This window comes from Vicia villosa, linkage group LG1 (genome assembly GCF_029867415.1).
Source record: "Vicia villosa cultivar HV-30 ecotype Madison, WI linkage group LG1, Vvil1.0, whole genome shotgun sequence".
NCBI lineage: Eukaryota > Viridiplantae > Streptophyta > Magnoliopsida > Fabales > Fabaceae > Vicia > Vicia villosa.
Window position 1 is genome coordinate 55,417,709 of NC_081180.1, and position 15,687 is coordinate 55,433,395.

The 15,687-nt window shown below is 31.3% G+C and overlaps 1 long non-coding RNA gene across 5 annotated transcripts; it reads right to left on the reverse strand.

Moving 5' to 3' along the window:
- Positions 1–4,430: 4,430 nt before the first annotated feature.
- Positions 4,431–8,740, reverse strand: LOC131638366 (uncharacterized). 5 transcript variants are annotated; one of them, XR_009294656.1, is made up of 12 exons: positions 8,341–8,740; positions 7,909–8,138; positions 6,692–7,752; positions 6,576–6,613; positions 6,427–6,494; positions 6,279–6,347; positions 6,052–6,112; positions 5,679–5,820; positions 5,494–5,582; positions 5,223–5,399; positions 4,768–4,877; positions 4,432–4,685 (listed from the first exon to the last, which is right to left on the reverse strand). It is a non-coding gene; the product is annotated as an uncharacterized LOC131638366 (long non-coding RNA). The 5 variants fall into 5 exon arrangements; XR_009294657.1 differs by having other exon boundaries at positions 4,431–4,685; positions 6,427–6,861; positions 7,686–7,752; XR_009294653.1 differs by having other exon boundaries at positions 6,576–7,752.
- Between the last annotated feature and the right edge of the window lie 6,947 nt (positions 8,741–15,687).

Sequence of the window (15,687 nt, forward strand, 5' to 3'; positions counted from 1 at the left end):
AACAAAAGGATATTAAAGAAAAAATAAAATCATAATTGAATAGGTAAGAGTTACTAAACTTAATAGAGATGAAATGTTTTAAGATGAGTTTTGAGAAGTGCCATCTATAAATATTAATGATGTGGCGAAAATGGTTTTGAATAATGATGGCGTGGCAAAAATGATTTTATGAGACAAATATGAGTGAAAATTCATTTATTTATGTTTTTATTCTTTTTACTTCTCAAATTTTTTGCTATTTTATTTTCACTTTTCTAACAACACCAACCTTTTACTTTTACATCGTTTACTATAGCATTTGTTTCATTATTTTGTGTATATCATTCATAAATTTACTATTAAAATAAATAAATCATATTCATATTCGGTTATCAATTAAAGGTCCCTCAAAATAAATTTAGTTTCACATTTGATAGATAAATAAAATTTTAAAAATTATTAAAAATAATTCATAAAAATCATTTGAAAGCGATATTTCTTTTAATGAAAAATGTAATTTTTATGATGTTAAAATCTTTAAATATAAATATCAAAATTATTAAATGTCAAAATTAACTCCTTTAACTAGTAATGAATAATTTAATAAATAATTTTAAAACAAATTTATTATTTTTTGATAAATTCACTTAAAAACACTTTTAATAATATATCACAAAATACCGTACATGCATAACAATGACACCAATCTTTCACTTCAATATCTTTTGTTATAGCATTTATTTCCCATTTTGCAAAATGAATCTCAATTATTATATAATGACATATTTCTTTTAATGAAAAATGTAATTTTTATGATGTTAAAATCTTTAAATATAAATATCAAAATTATTAAATGTCAAAATTAACTCCTTTAACTAGTAATGAATAATTTAATAAATAATTTTAAAACAAATTTATTATTTTTTGATAAATTCACTTAAAAACACTTTTAATAATATATCACAAAATACCGTACATGCATAACAATGACACCAATCTTTCACTTCAATATCTTTTGTTATAGCATTTATTTACCATTTTGCTAAATGAATCTCAATTATTATATAATGACATCAACATTTTACTAATATATCTTTTACTATTGCATTTTTTTCATTAGGCTAGGATATCATGTTGGGCACTAGAGTAACAAGATAACAATCACAAAATAAGAGATCAATGAGTAGGAAATTGACACGGAATATTTACGTGGAAAACCCTCAACAAATAAGGGAAAAACCACGGGCACCAGTAGAAAATATTTTTACTAAGTGGAAGAAATTATAACACTTCTCTCTAAATACAAAGAGAGAACATATTACACTCTCTCTTAAAAAAGAAGAACACTCACTAAAAGAATCTTTTAGGAGAAAATACAATATATTCTTTCTCTCTAAATTTTTCTTTTATGTTATGTTGCAATGCTCTATGTTATATTTGTGAATGAGAAATGCACCTCTATTTATAGGTGCTCATATTCACAAAACCATGAGAGTTGTTACAAAATTATGGATGCAAAACCATTGGTGTTGCTTTCTTTGGCCCACAAATTGTGACTTTATTCAACCACAATCTTTGACCATAATATTTTACCATGACCACAATATTTGACCATTGACCATAATCTTTTACTATGACCACAATATTTGACCATGAACACAATCTTTAACAATCTCCCACTTAATGTCATATTTGTGATTTTCTACCTTGCTAACTTCATGCTGATTACGCCTCTAATAGACCATAGGAAGACCTACACCATGCAAACTTATCAGAGTTAATCGACTTCGTCATTGAATCTGCTAGATTATCTTTGGTGTGAATTTTCTACACATCCACACTTCCTTCTTCTACTAACTCTCTAACAAAACTGTATTGAACTCCTATATGGTTTGTCCTGGAATCAAAACGCTGGATTCCTTGCAATGTGTAAGACATTCTGATTGTCACAGTACACAATAATCTTTTCTTGCTTGTGCCCGAGTTCTTCCAATAACTTTTGAATCCAAATTGCTTCCTTGCATGCTTCGGTAGCGGCCATGTATTCAACTTCTGTAGTAGACAAAGCTACAACAGTCTGCAATTTGGATAACTAACTTATTGGAAGAACTCGGGCACAAGCAACAAAAGATTACTGTGTACTGTGATTGTCACAGTGCCTTGCACATTGCAAGAAATCCAGCTTTTCATTCTAGGACAAAATACATAGGAGTTCAATACCATTTTTTTACAAAGGTAGTAGAAGAAGGAAGTGTGGATATGCAGAAAATTCACACCAAAGATAACCTAGCAGATGCAATGACGAAGCCGATTAACTCTGATAAGTTTGTATGGTGTAGGTCTTCCTATGGCTTATTAGAAGCATAATCAGCATGGAGTTGGCAAGGTAGAAGATCACAAGTATGACTTTAAGTGAGAGATTGTCAAAGATTGTGGTCATGGTCAAATATTATGGTCATGGTAAAAGATTATGGTGAATGGTCAAATATTGTGGTCATGGTAAAAGATTATGGTCAAAGATTGTGGTTGAATAAAGTCACAATTTATGGACCAAAGAAAGAAACACCCATGGTTTTGCATCCATGTTTTGTAAAAACTCCCATGGTTTTGTGAAGATGAGCACCTATAAATAGAGGTGCATTTCTCATTCATAAATATAACATAGAGCATTGCAACATAACATAAAAGAAAATAAGAGATCAATGAGTAGGAAATTGACACCGAATATTTATGTGAAAAACCCTCAACAGATAAGGGAAAAACTATGGGCACTGGTAGAAAATATTTTTACTAAGTGGAAGAAATTACAACACTTCACTCTAAATACAAGGACAAAACATATTACACTCTCTCTTGAAAAAGGAGAACACTCACTAAAAGAACCTTATAGGAGAAAATACAATATATTCTTTCTCTTAAAAAATGTCTTTTATGTTATGTTGCAATGCTCTATATTATATTTGTGAATGAGAAATGCACCTCTATTTATAGGTGCTCATCTTCACAAAACCATGGGAGTTGTTACAAAACCATGGGTGTTGCTTTCTTTGGTCCATAAATTATGATTTTATTCAACCATAATCTTTGACCATAATCTTTTACCATGACCACAATATTTGACCATTCACCATAATCTTTTATCATGACCACAATATTTGGTCATTACCACAATCTTTGACATATCATTCATAAATTTACTACTAAAATTAGTCCATCACATTTTCAAGATTAATGGGCACGGTTGTGCTGAATTTTTTTCATTCAAGAACTTATTGCTCTTATGATTTTTTAATAGATTTGCAAGCTAAACAACTAGGTTTAATGTGGTTGGATGGATCCTGTAAAGTTTAAAGTATATGTGTAAGGCCGTTGGACTGATTGTGTGCAAAAGTTCAAATTATTTAAAGTTGTTAGGTTGACTATGTGTAAAAAATCAAATTGTTTTTAGTTGAAATCTCAAAAAGAAACTCTAGCATGATATCTCTTACCCTATCTCTTTATATTTTTATCGTTTATATTTCTCATTGTTATTTATTTTTTATTGCTTGCTCTCAATTTATCTCTACTTCTAATATAAATCGTTTCAAATCAACCACTTTTGTGAAAAAGTTTTAAAATATGAATATCACAAATCACCATCCCCTTTATCGTGTTAAGAGCCGCTTGTTCAACAAGTGGCATTGGAGGCTAAATCTTGTTATGAGACTAATTGTCATAGGAGATTGGAATGACTTCAAACGATTCACTAAAAAAATTCACTCTTCAATGGAGAATTATATGCTTATTAGATAGAGAAGATGAGAATCTTTATAGAGAAGATAAATTGTGATATCTAGACCATGGTTAAACATTATTCTTGTAACACTTTTGATTTTGATCCAAGACATTAGTTTGAAATTGATATTAACTTTTAAAATGCGACTATTTTTTTAAAAAAAATTGAAAGATCTAAAAATTATAACATTCAATACAAATGGAACTTTCTAATATCATTTGCTAGCGGAGTAAAAACTGACTCCACGTTTCTAATTCACTTCTAGTTTAAATAAATGCTTAATTTAAATATTTACTTGACTTTAAATTAAATTACAAATATAATTAAAATCTGACTTTTATTTCTGCGGCTACATTAGCATCGCATCAAACTCACTTCATATCTTAAAATCATTGTGTCTAAAATATTAATTTATAAGAGGTCAACTTCCATAATGCACAACATACCATTCACTACTAGAAATACTCAAATTTCCTGCGGATTTACCTGCAGATTTTAGCCAAATTTCCGCAGGAAACACGTTTCCTGCGGATTTTCCTGCGGCTTTATGTCCCCAGCTAAAACCTTCGTGGGTAATATTTTCGGCAGCAAATTCCGCAGGTAATTCCGCAGGTATATCCGCAGGAAATTTCCGCAGGTAAATCCGCAGGAAATTTTCGCAGGTAAATCCGCAGGTAATTTCTATCTCAAATTAAAAAAAATTATAAACTTTTGAAACATTATAAAAAAAAGAATGATATCAGTAAGCACTAAGTAGTAGGTGAAGAATAAAATCCATAGTAGAATGATCTTCTGAAAATAAGGGTGGAAAACAAAACTTACTGGAAGTCCAACAGCACACATAGCAAAGCTATAGTGTTTGTTCCGACACGAAGATTTACATCGCCAATATATCTGAATCTCCTGTCCTCCCTCGTTCCATAGGCAGAGCCTGTTTTCAATCATATATATCATGTTTCTTTTCCCTTTTCTATGGAAGCGTGATCTACTAAAGAAGAAAATTAACTACATACCAGAAAGTCGACCATTGATAAAAACATGCACAGCATGGCCAGTGGACTGAACAATGAGAGAAGGGAGTTTGCCTCCATGGAGAAAGGATTCGGACGAATCAACATCAACGCTGTAGACACATCGATATGAAATAAATCAGTACAGCAAAAATGGTTTTTAAATCTCCTTCTTTTAGCTGCTGAAACCTTAGAGATTCAGTCAAAATGTCAAAGTCGAGCAATTTTAGATGTCAATATTCGGTACAACATCTAGAATCTAGAAATATCAATATCAGTTATCTGTTTCCATGGTTGATGCAACTTGCAAGTGATCTTTACGATGCTAGAAAGATGTAAGAGAAATGCTAAGCATTACGACTCAATAATGGTCATTGTTAACGTATGTTGGATGAAAATAAAGAACGGCTAGAGAACAAAAGGAGAAAAATGTAAACAACTTACAAAATCAATCTTACCTAGTTATATACCAAAGGTAAATCACTTATATCTCATGTTACATTTATCTGTTCCAAGAGACCAGAAGCAGTGATTGTATTTGTAGAACTAGAAGAAGTATCTTCAACGAAACTCTTCCATGAGAACATATGAGTATTTGTAGGAAACATTTCCATCTGAGATGTTTGCACTCCAACCTAACATAGGAAGAAACTAAAGTCAGTGGTTTACATTTCCGCAAGACCATTTCCGCAATTACATAATATGGGAGTAACTGTAAAAAATGATTACCAGCCACTCCAAGCCTCTGTCCACATTGTAGGCTTGTAAGGTTTATTGGGAGTAAATTTATCACAATAAAAGCCATTGCAAGTGTTTATCTGTCACATAACAGGAAACATACTAGTTTATCAGTCACATGATGTTACCGGTGCATAATGTTAACAACCTCTAAGGGAGAGAGTGAGAAAAATTACCACTAGATCTGGAGCATCGTCTTCCTTGCACATCACCCATGGAACCCCGGTTCCCATTTCAACAGCCATTTTTGCAGCCCAGCTCATATAATTATAGCCAACAGGTCCAAGTAATTTACTCTGCCCCATACTCATTCTCAATCTGAAACAACATAAAGTGTATCTATCATTATTGTTGTTGTTACAAACAAAACTGGATCTAGAAGAAAAGTTAACCACAATTAGTACCTTTCCTAAAAAATAAAAGGGAATTTTGGCAGTTTATAAATGCACAAAAAACTACTAACAATTAATAACAGAGGTTAAACCTCAGAGGTGTGTTTTTGGAGTAAATGAAAAAAGAAACATTTAAACAAAAGATATACATATGTACCAAGACATTGACACCTCACTGAATTGCTTGAACACTAGTAGCACCCATTGTTCAATCCATACTGCAAAACATGAAATTAAAAAAATGTATAATTCAATGTAAGTACATGTGTTGTTGGACACCGAATGCGTATTCAATCCGAATAAGCTGCAAATATGGCAATCCAATAAGTGATTCTAGGATAACAATTATCCAAGTGCTATAAACTTCTCAAAATATGATAATACCTTAGAAATTCAAGAGAGGTGCAACTCTGAGCAACAACTATAACTCCCTCATCGGTCACACGTACACACCTATCACGTAAAAACAGATACAGCTCGATTAGTTTCATAAAATGAGATAGACGAATATTCAAGTTGATCGTGAGTTTACCAAGTCAGATTGAGGGATACAAGGTTCTTGCATTTCGAAATACATTCAAGTCCTTCGTCTGAAAGATTCTGCAAGGCAAACTTATTTCTATTAGCAGTTTGCATTAGATAGAATTGTGCGGAGAAATCTACAACAACCGAAGATTTTACCTGGGCACCACAGAGATCCAAAAACATGAGCTGTGAAACTGAATAAGAGTAATGCAGTGAATTTTCAGGGAAAGAAAGACAAATTGAACTTCAATAGGTTGAGTTTCAATTCATACCTAGACACTGCATAGAGATTCAAACTTTGAAGGGATAAGCATTTCTGCAACAAATGCTTCAGCCCTTCGTCGGTTAACTTAACTTTGGAAAGGCATAGATAAACACCAACCGTCCATAAAACATCCACCATGATAGAAGATTAACATTCAAGCCCCAACTCAGAATCAACCTAATAAACTCATTGTGGCATTTCAACAAACAATTTGTTTTCAAAAATCACCAAGTTTATAATCAATGTAAACTGAATTTTCTTATGTCAACCATGAAGAATTAATTCATTACTACAATGGCTTGTTATTTAATTGTTCATCCCTATTACATAGAATCTTACACCTTTAGAAAAAGAAAAACTTAGTTCACTAGCTAAGATTGGCACCAGTATAAATCTCAGCTCTGCATCACACCTTCTACTAATTTATACATGATTTGTCACAACTCTCTTATTCCTTCAATCATTTGTCACGTGTTTAGAGTTTTGAATTGTGTGTATGTACAAAGAAATTAATCATGAAAGCTAAAACTAAAAAATATATAATTCTACTATTCTCTTTTCTTAATTTAAGAACTATTTAAAGGAGAAGACCTAAAGATTTTTTGTAGCATAGCCAAAATGCAAACATGTTAATTAGTGACTGTGTGAGGGATTTATATATGTTCTTCAAAGGAATATAGTATAGGTGAATGGTATTGTTTTCAGGAAATTTTGGATGCACAACTTGAAGTGAAGTGCTTAGATATGGCTTATCAAATTGTGGCTCTAACTCAACACTTAGAAGCTTTCTAGTAAAAGTTGATGCCAAAGCAAAGAAAAATTAGGGTGTTACCAAAAATCAACACTCAACACTTCAACAGATATACTAAATGTTCTTCAAGAAAAATTAAATGTTACCAAAAATCTATCTAACTAATTAATACTTTTTATTAATTTGATTCAATAACATAATTGAAAAAATTAATATTGGAGAGCATTTAGCAGTGAGGTAAATGGTGTACATCTTCTGGAGCATGGCAACATTCAGCTACTTCTTCAATTGTCAATGGCTCAATAGGCTCCTTGCATCTGAAAATACAAAACAAGCAAATTGCAATTAGTAGCGAACCGGACAGTATCTTTAAAAAGAATACCTAACTACAGCATATTAGTTCAATCTCTCCTCTCAAACTAATATTCTCTTCGATTTGTCATTTACAAGTAGATCCCTTTTTCATAACTAACCTGTCAATTCTTGTAAGTCTCTGGCCTTTCAACTCTCTCTGCTCCCTCACAAGCTATCACATTTATTGCATCCCTTCCATATAACCCTTTCTCAAACATCAACCTATATGGATCTTCCTGCGAATTGTACTCAAATGGAACCTTGAACTTCTTGCAGTACTTCTCAAGTCGCCGACCCGTCTCCTCAACCCTTTCTGCAGGCCTAAATCCTGGCTGAGGAAGATCAAATCCTGTAATACGAATTAATTAAAAACTAATCAACAAATAACCTAATGATATGTTACCTATCAACAACTAATCCCTGATAAATAACCTGCATTGCTGAAACTGGAAGGCAATTAAAAAACATAATGATATACACTACAGCTTAACATCATTGATTTCACGAATTAAATAAAAAAGTGATTAAGAAACGATGAAACGGAATCGAACCGGAAAGATGAGAGAAGTCTTTGAGTTTATTGGCGAGGCCACCGGCGGGAGAGTCGTTGGGAGTTTCCTTGACGAGGTAGACGTAAGTGAAGCCGCCTTCTCCGAGCTGACGCAAGACGCGGAAGCGATTCTCGTTGATCCAAACATCGCCACCTCCGTTCACGAAGTAGCATAATGCATTTAAACTGAAATTGTCTAATACAAAAATCCAACTGGTTCAGGTTAAAGGTCACGTGATGATGAACACAAAAATGACCTCCTTTCTTCGATTGGAGGTGAGGTGACGGAGGAAGAGGCAGAAGGTGGTTCGACGGCGGCGCTAGGGTTTTCAGAGAGAAAGAAGAAAACATAACGAGTTCACCTTTTGCATATTGGAAAAATGAAAGAGAAAATGTTTAAAGGTAAAAATGATAAAATAAAATAGTGTAAGAAAAAAATAATACTTTTAATACTTATATGCTTATTAAACTTTTTTTTACTAAAATGTAAAATTAAATAAAATTATCTAAAGATAAATTTAAAAAGTCAAAATTTATTTTAATTCAAAATAAAAAATTAAATATAATTTCATATAACACATTATTATTATTATTATTATTATTATTATTATTATTATTATTATTATTAGAGTAGGATTTTTAAAATTAAAACTTTTAAAATAATTAACAATTGAACAAATATAATTTTATATAACACAAAATATATATTTGTTAAAAGAAATTAAATTCAAAATTTAGAAAAAATTTATAGTAAAAGATATAATGACATTAATAGAGAAATTTATACATTATATATCATATTTGTTTCAATATGTTATTTTTAAAATTATAGATTATTTGGTCCAATATAAAATAAATAAGTTGAAGAATTATATATATATATATATATATATATATATATATATATATATATATATATATATATATATCATTTATAAAGTTAATTAAAATAAAATAGAAAAAACATTATAAAAATAATTAATAACATAGAAAAATTAGAATTAAACTAAATAAAGAAAAAACCATAAAAATAATTAATAAAATAGAAAAAACACTATCAATTTTTATATAAATTTAAATATTGAAATATGTCAAAATCGCAGGTAAATTCGCAGGAAATATACCTGCGGATTTACCTGCGGAACTTGTATTACAGTTTGTTTTTATTATAAATTAAATATCGCAGGAAAATCCGCAGGAAAGTTTCCTGCGAATTTACCTGCGGATTTTTAGTTTATGTAAATATTTTGTTTAAAATATATATTCCGCAGCAAAATCCGCAGGTATTTCTGCAGAATTTGCTGCCACTTTTAGATCCGCAGGAAATTTATTTTATTTAATAAAATCCCAGGAAAATCCGCAGGAATACCTGCGGAAAATTTTCCGCAGGAAATTCCGCAGGTAATACGTGTATTTCTAGTAGTGATTCTTTTGTCAAAATGTACAAATTAAACATTGTAAGTTTTCTCAAAAGTTCAAAAGTAGAGGATACAACATTAAAATCAAAGTAAAAAACATATATACACACAACTCTAAATAAGGATTCATTATTCATTAAACAAAAATAAATCTTAACATATATAAATAAACACATCTTTGTATATTTACTTCTTGTAATACATCTTTATCTATCTTTTTTATTTCGACAAAGAGGAAGAAGTATATTCTCAAGAAGAGTAAGGTATATTCTCTATCTAACTCAGGGAGATTTTAATCACTCTAGATATATTTATATTATTTTCTTTTACCACCTCCCCCTGAGAGATGTGTTGTCATTATAAAAAAGGAGGAGAGTGTGAGACCTTATTTTGTAGGTGATATGCTTTTAACAAGGACAACTACTTTTGATGATGGAAACTAATATATTATGATAAGTCAAGATTAATAATTAAGCGGATAAAGATGCAAACCTTATCATTAGAGTTTGATGAACTTGAATATCCTATGATGTCAACCAAATGAAATGAAACTAAAGCCTCAACTCATACTACTAAAGCATGTACAACAAAAAGAGAAGTATTTGGCAAAATGTTGAAGTAATATGGTAATATCCAATTTTAGTAATGAGTGAACGATTGTAAGGCAAAAGGACTTTATCGTAAAAGCACAAGGGTAAAGCACACACACTAAAACATTTTCCAAAATCTTTTATCAAAGACAACATCTTCAAAAATATCTTAAATTTGTGCCAGATGACTTGGAAACTGTCAAAATAGCTATATGGAAAATTTTGGCTTATCTAATCGATTAGGTCCCTTGTCCAATCGATTAGTTAAAAATAACTCCCCAATCAATTGGGACAACACATTAATGATGTGCAACAACTAGATATCTTTTATGTCCTTTTTGAGAATTTACAAATGATTGTTTTAACTATCTTACCGATTATGAATGTGTTTTAATCGATTAGATAACGGTAAAAAGCATTAATTTCAAATTTCTTTTTGAGCCAACCTTAGGCATATAAATAGAGATTCCATTTATTATTTAAAACCATCCAGAACCGTGTTTTGACACACCTCTCTCACTCACTCTCTCAGTTTTATTTTCACTTTCTCACTAATGTTTTATCCTAAGTGCTTTTGTGAGAAAAGTCCTTATGTGAGTGAGGATATAATTGTAATATTAGAAAGGGTAGCATTGTAAAATTCACCAAATAAATTGTTCATATACACCTTGGTTGAATACTGTCCATTTAGGAATTTATTAGGGTTAAAAGCTAAACCCTTTAAAAGCTTTGATTTGGGATTGTGTGATTCACTCCTAGGTTGGAGATCAATTTGTGTTAAAATCTCATAGATTCTTGGTCTTCCCAGTCTTAAAACCAATATAGATTTAAGCTCGACCCGATATTAAAAGCTTCACAGGTTCGAGATCAGTCAGGTGTTAAAATCTCACATGTTAGTGGTTATCCCGTTTTAAAACCAAAGATTTGAGCCTAATGTTTGTATTTGTGAATAGGAGACTAACCACTTCAATTCACAATTGGGAAGAAAGATTGACCACTTCACTCTTAAAATTATTCTGAAGAAAATACGCAAATGCTCATATCTATCGTCTAATATTATTTGGTTGAAGATCAACCATCATATCCTTGTATAAGGGAGTTCGTGAGTCTTTCCTACTAAAAGCTCTCAACATTTATTGGAAACTCTCCATATCAATTTTGGGGGACAAGACTAAGTCTTTTTTTATTGAACCTGTATGAATCTTTGTGTTCATCTTCTTCCCTTAACTCCTTTAATTTATGCATTTTATTTTTCATTGCTAAGTTTTCTAAATGTTTTTAAACTCTGATTTTATTTCTCAAGGTTTTCAAAAACCACAAATTTTCAAACCACAAAACTCACTCCCCTCTTGTATGTGAAGTCTCAAGTCCAACATCATAACCCATTAGTAGGTAGGTTGGTCAACTTAGAGGGCTCTCGCCTACGTGTCTTTGTTAACCTGACTAAGTTTTATTTTCTCCATTTTATTTTCCGTTGTTAAGTTTTCAAAATGATTTTAAATTTTGATTTTATTTCATAAAGTTTTTCAAAACCACAATTTTTCAAACCACACAACTCAATCCCTCTTTTGTATGAAGTCTCAAGTCCAACATCATAGCCCATTAATGGGTAGGGTGTAACACCCTAGTTTTTATTAAATTATTTTAATCAAGTTATTTGTGAATTCTTTGTGATTTATATGTGATTTATTTAATTGTCGTGTGTGAATAGATAGATAAATAAGAGGGTAGGAGTGAATATCCTATATATAAAGGTGTAGAGAATAAGTTGTGACTAGTTAAAGTTGATAGAAATTATTTAAAAATATTAAAATCTTACTAATTAGAATAAAGAGTATTTTAATTAAATTATTTTAAAAAATAAATGTGATAGGGATGTGTGACCTTGAGAGGAGAGTGTGGGGAGTAATAAGAAGTTGGTAGATTTATTTTATTAAATAAAATAATGTTTTAGTTTCTTATTTAAATAAAATAGAAAATAAAGGAGGAAGGGCATGAGAGTAAAAGTGAATTAAGGGAATTGTTTTAGGGTGAATAAATAGAATAATAAGGGGATTAGTTACTGATACGTAGAATTTCTGGGAGAAAAGAGGTAAAGAATGTTAGGGCAAGAGAAAGAGCGAGAGAAGACTTAGGAGAGAAAAGTTCAAGGAACAATCAATTTTTCTGGAAAATTCTAGTAAAAAGGGGGGATTATTCATCTAAGGGTGTCTAAATCGTGAAAGGGTATAGAGGTTTCCCATAACCTCCAATAGGGTTCATGTTTTCTATATTTCCTAATGATGAATTTGATGAATGAATGAATGATTGAATTCTATTTTGCCATGAATTGATGTGGTGATTGTTGTACTTCTACTGTTGAATGTGTTTTTCTCATGTATCAATGGTTGATGGTGGAGTTGTGTCAAAAATTGGAGACCGTAGGGCATAATTATACGAATGAAATCATGATAGAAATTATAGATGTATGAATCTATCCTGATTGTTTTGTGAATCGTTTATTATTTGAATGTATTCTCACCCCATTTACTTTGATGTTGTCCACCATGAACAACTTGCAGATACTCAGGAGTGGCATTTGTTGAAGTAAGTGGAAGATAGCTCTTGGAGTTGCTTCCATTAGTTTGTTGTTTTATTATTTGGGTCTTTCTCTGATCATGTGACATTAGGCTGGAAATATTTTCTTCACTTGTTTTATTTTGTTGAAGTTTACTATTCATGTTTTGTTGAGATCTCAAAGTTGTTAAGAGTAGAATAATACAACTATTTTTTTATGTTATGAAAAATTAAAGTTATGAGACTAAATGTCATGAAATAAAATATTTTATTCAATTGATTTGATGTTGATTTTGTTGTGATGATACCCTAAGTGAAGGTGAGCATGCGATGACAGTTTTTAAATATGCTGATTTAACTCGTGTTACGGAGCAGACTATGTTTTATTGTGTGTGTGTGTGTGTGACACCCTGAGTGATTGATATTTATAATTAAATTATCAATAAATTTTATGTGGGGTTCAGGGTGTTATATAAGATGATCAACTTGGAGGGCTCCCGCCTCCTCTTCAGACGTGTTTTCGGTAACCTGGCGGTTGTTTGGTATCCGCTTTTAGAGGCATGAGTGTTTGGTCGCTGGGGTTTTCTTTTCCTTAACAACATTCATGTTACCTATATAAAGAAGTTTAGTAAACATCATTATAGCAAGTTCCCCTATTATTAATAACGTAGGTCTCTACAGGCTACATAAAGAATCAAAATGAGAATATTATTATACTTTATTCCTTGAGAGGGAGATATAAATATATATATATATATATATATATATATATATATATATATATATATATATATATATATATATATATATATATATATATATAGAGAGAGAGAGAGAGACTCATAGTCCATTAGTGGGTAGGGTGGTCAACTTAAATGGCACTCGTCTTCAAACGTGTCTTCGACAACTTGGAGGTTGTTCGATCTCCGCTTTTGGAGGCGGGGGTGCTTGGTCGTCGGGGTTTTCTTTTCCTCAACAACATTCCAATTACCTATATAATGAAGTTTATTAAACAATATTCTAGTAATTTCACCTAATGTGAATAACGTAGGTGTTTACCAACTATTACCACACCGGTTTAGTCCGGTTCGGGGGCGAGTTCTGGCATCAAGTGGTTCCATCCTCCTCCCGATCGCAGTTGCGGGGGATCGAACCGTGGTTCTCCCTACCAAGTCCAGCGCCAATCACCACTGGACCAACTAACGATTGGTTGGGGGTATCCCTTTCTATTGAATCAAAAGGAGAATATTATTATACTTAGTGAATTAATTGAGAGAGAGAGAGAGAGAGAGAGAGAGAGAGAGAGAGAGAGAGAGAGAGAGAGAGAGAGAGAGAGAGAGAGAGAGAGAGAGAGAGAGAGAGAGAGAGAGAGAGAGAGAGAGAGAGAGAGAGAGAGAGAGAGAGAGAGAGAGAGAGAGAGAGAGAGAGAGAGACTCATAGTCCATTAGTGAGTAGGCTGGTAAACTTATAGGGTTCCCGCCTCCTTTTAAAACGTGTCTTCGACAATCTGGAGGTTGTTCGGTCTCCTCTTTTGGAGGTGGGAGTGCTTGGTTACTAGGGTTTTCTTTTCTTCAACAGCATTCCTGTAACATATATAAAGAAGTTTATTAAACAACATTATAGCAAGTTCACCTATTGTGAATAATGTAGGTCTTTACATGCTATTACCATATTGGGTGCATCCCTTTCTATTGAATCAAAAGGAGAATATTATTAAATATATTATCCTTTTGTTATTAAATATTATTAATTACCTATTGTATGATTTAATTAATAAAAAATTTATTGTTAGTATATTTAATATTAGTGACCCATAATATAAGATTTCTTAAATATGTCAAATTTATAACAATTTTACTATCTAAAAGTTATTATAAAAGTATACATAAATTCCAAAGAATTATTACGGAAGTGTATACATACTCATCCTTCATATCTAGAGAGATACATTTCTGAACTATTTTTTGACAAATAGAGTAATTGGCTCACTTATGAATATATGTGGTATATTTAGGATACTTACAGAATTATAACCCCCTTTTAGTTTTGTTTGGGTGGCTCTTGTATTTTTAATTAGATGTGGTAGACAGAACATAGTTTGTGCATAACTTTGTTTATTGATTGAGCTAACAATCATCTCCCTCAAGAGGCCTTCTAAATTTCAGAGGAAATTATTAGGGATGTTTACGGTATAATTCTGTCTGAAAATTGAACTGAACCGAAGTATAGTAAATGATCATCCGAATTGAATTGAGTCATTTCAATTTGTTTAGAACTGAACTGAATCAAAATTATTGGTTTGTTATATTAGTTCGAAATTCTGGACTGTATCAAATTATTAGAAGATAATTTTTTTAAACTTAACCATTTGTTAAAAAACTAAACCGTTATATTTTTTTTAATTTTTTAATAAAAAACTTTTTTAAATTTTTAACAAATAAATATATTAAAAAATGAAACAAATAATCCAATAAACTAATAATCGAACCATGATTACACTATACACATCAGGTTGCAAAAAGCCAAAAAGAGAAGGATTTGCTGAAACATTCAAATTGAACTTCAAATAATTCCAAACGACTCTTATACATCAAGCTTCTCATTCATTGATGTTATAGGTTATACTAGTATTTAAGCTCCTTTATTCTGTGAGTGATAGTTTGCTTTATGTATTTCTGGAATTTTACTAGAATTTAGTGCAGACAGTTTAATAGTTTTTAGTTTATTAACCACGGTTTGGTTCGGGATCACAGTTTGAGTTTGCTTCACTGCTTGTAATAGTTT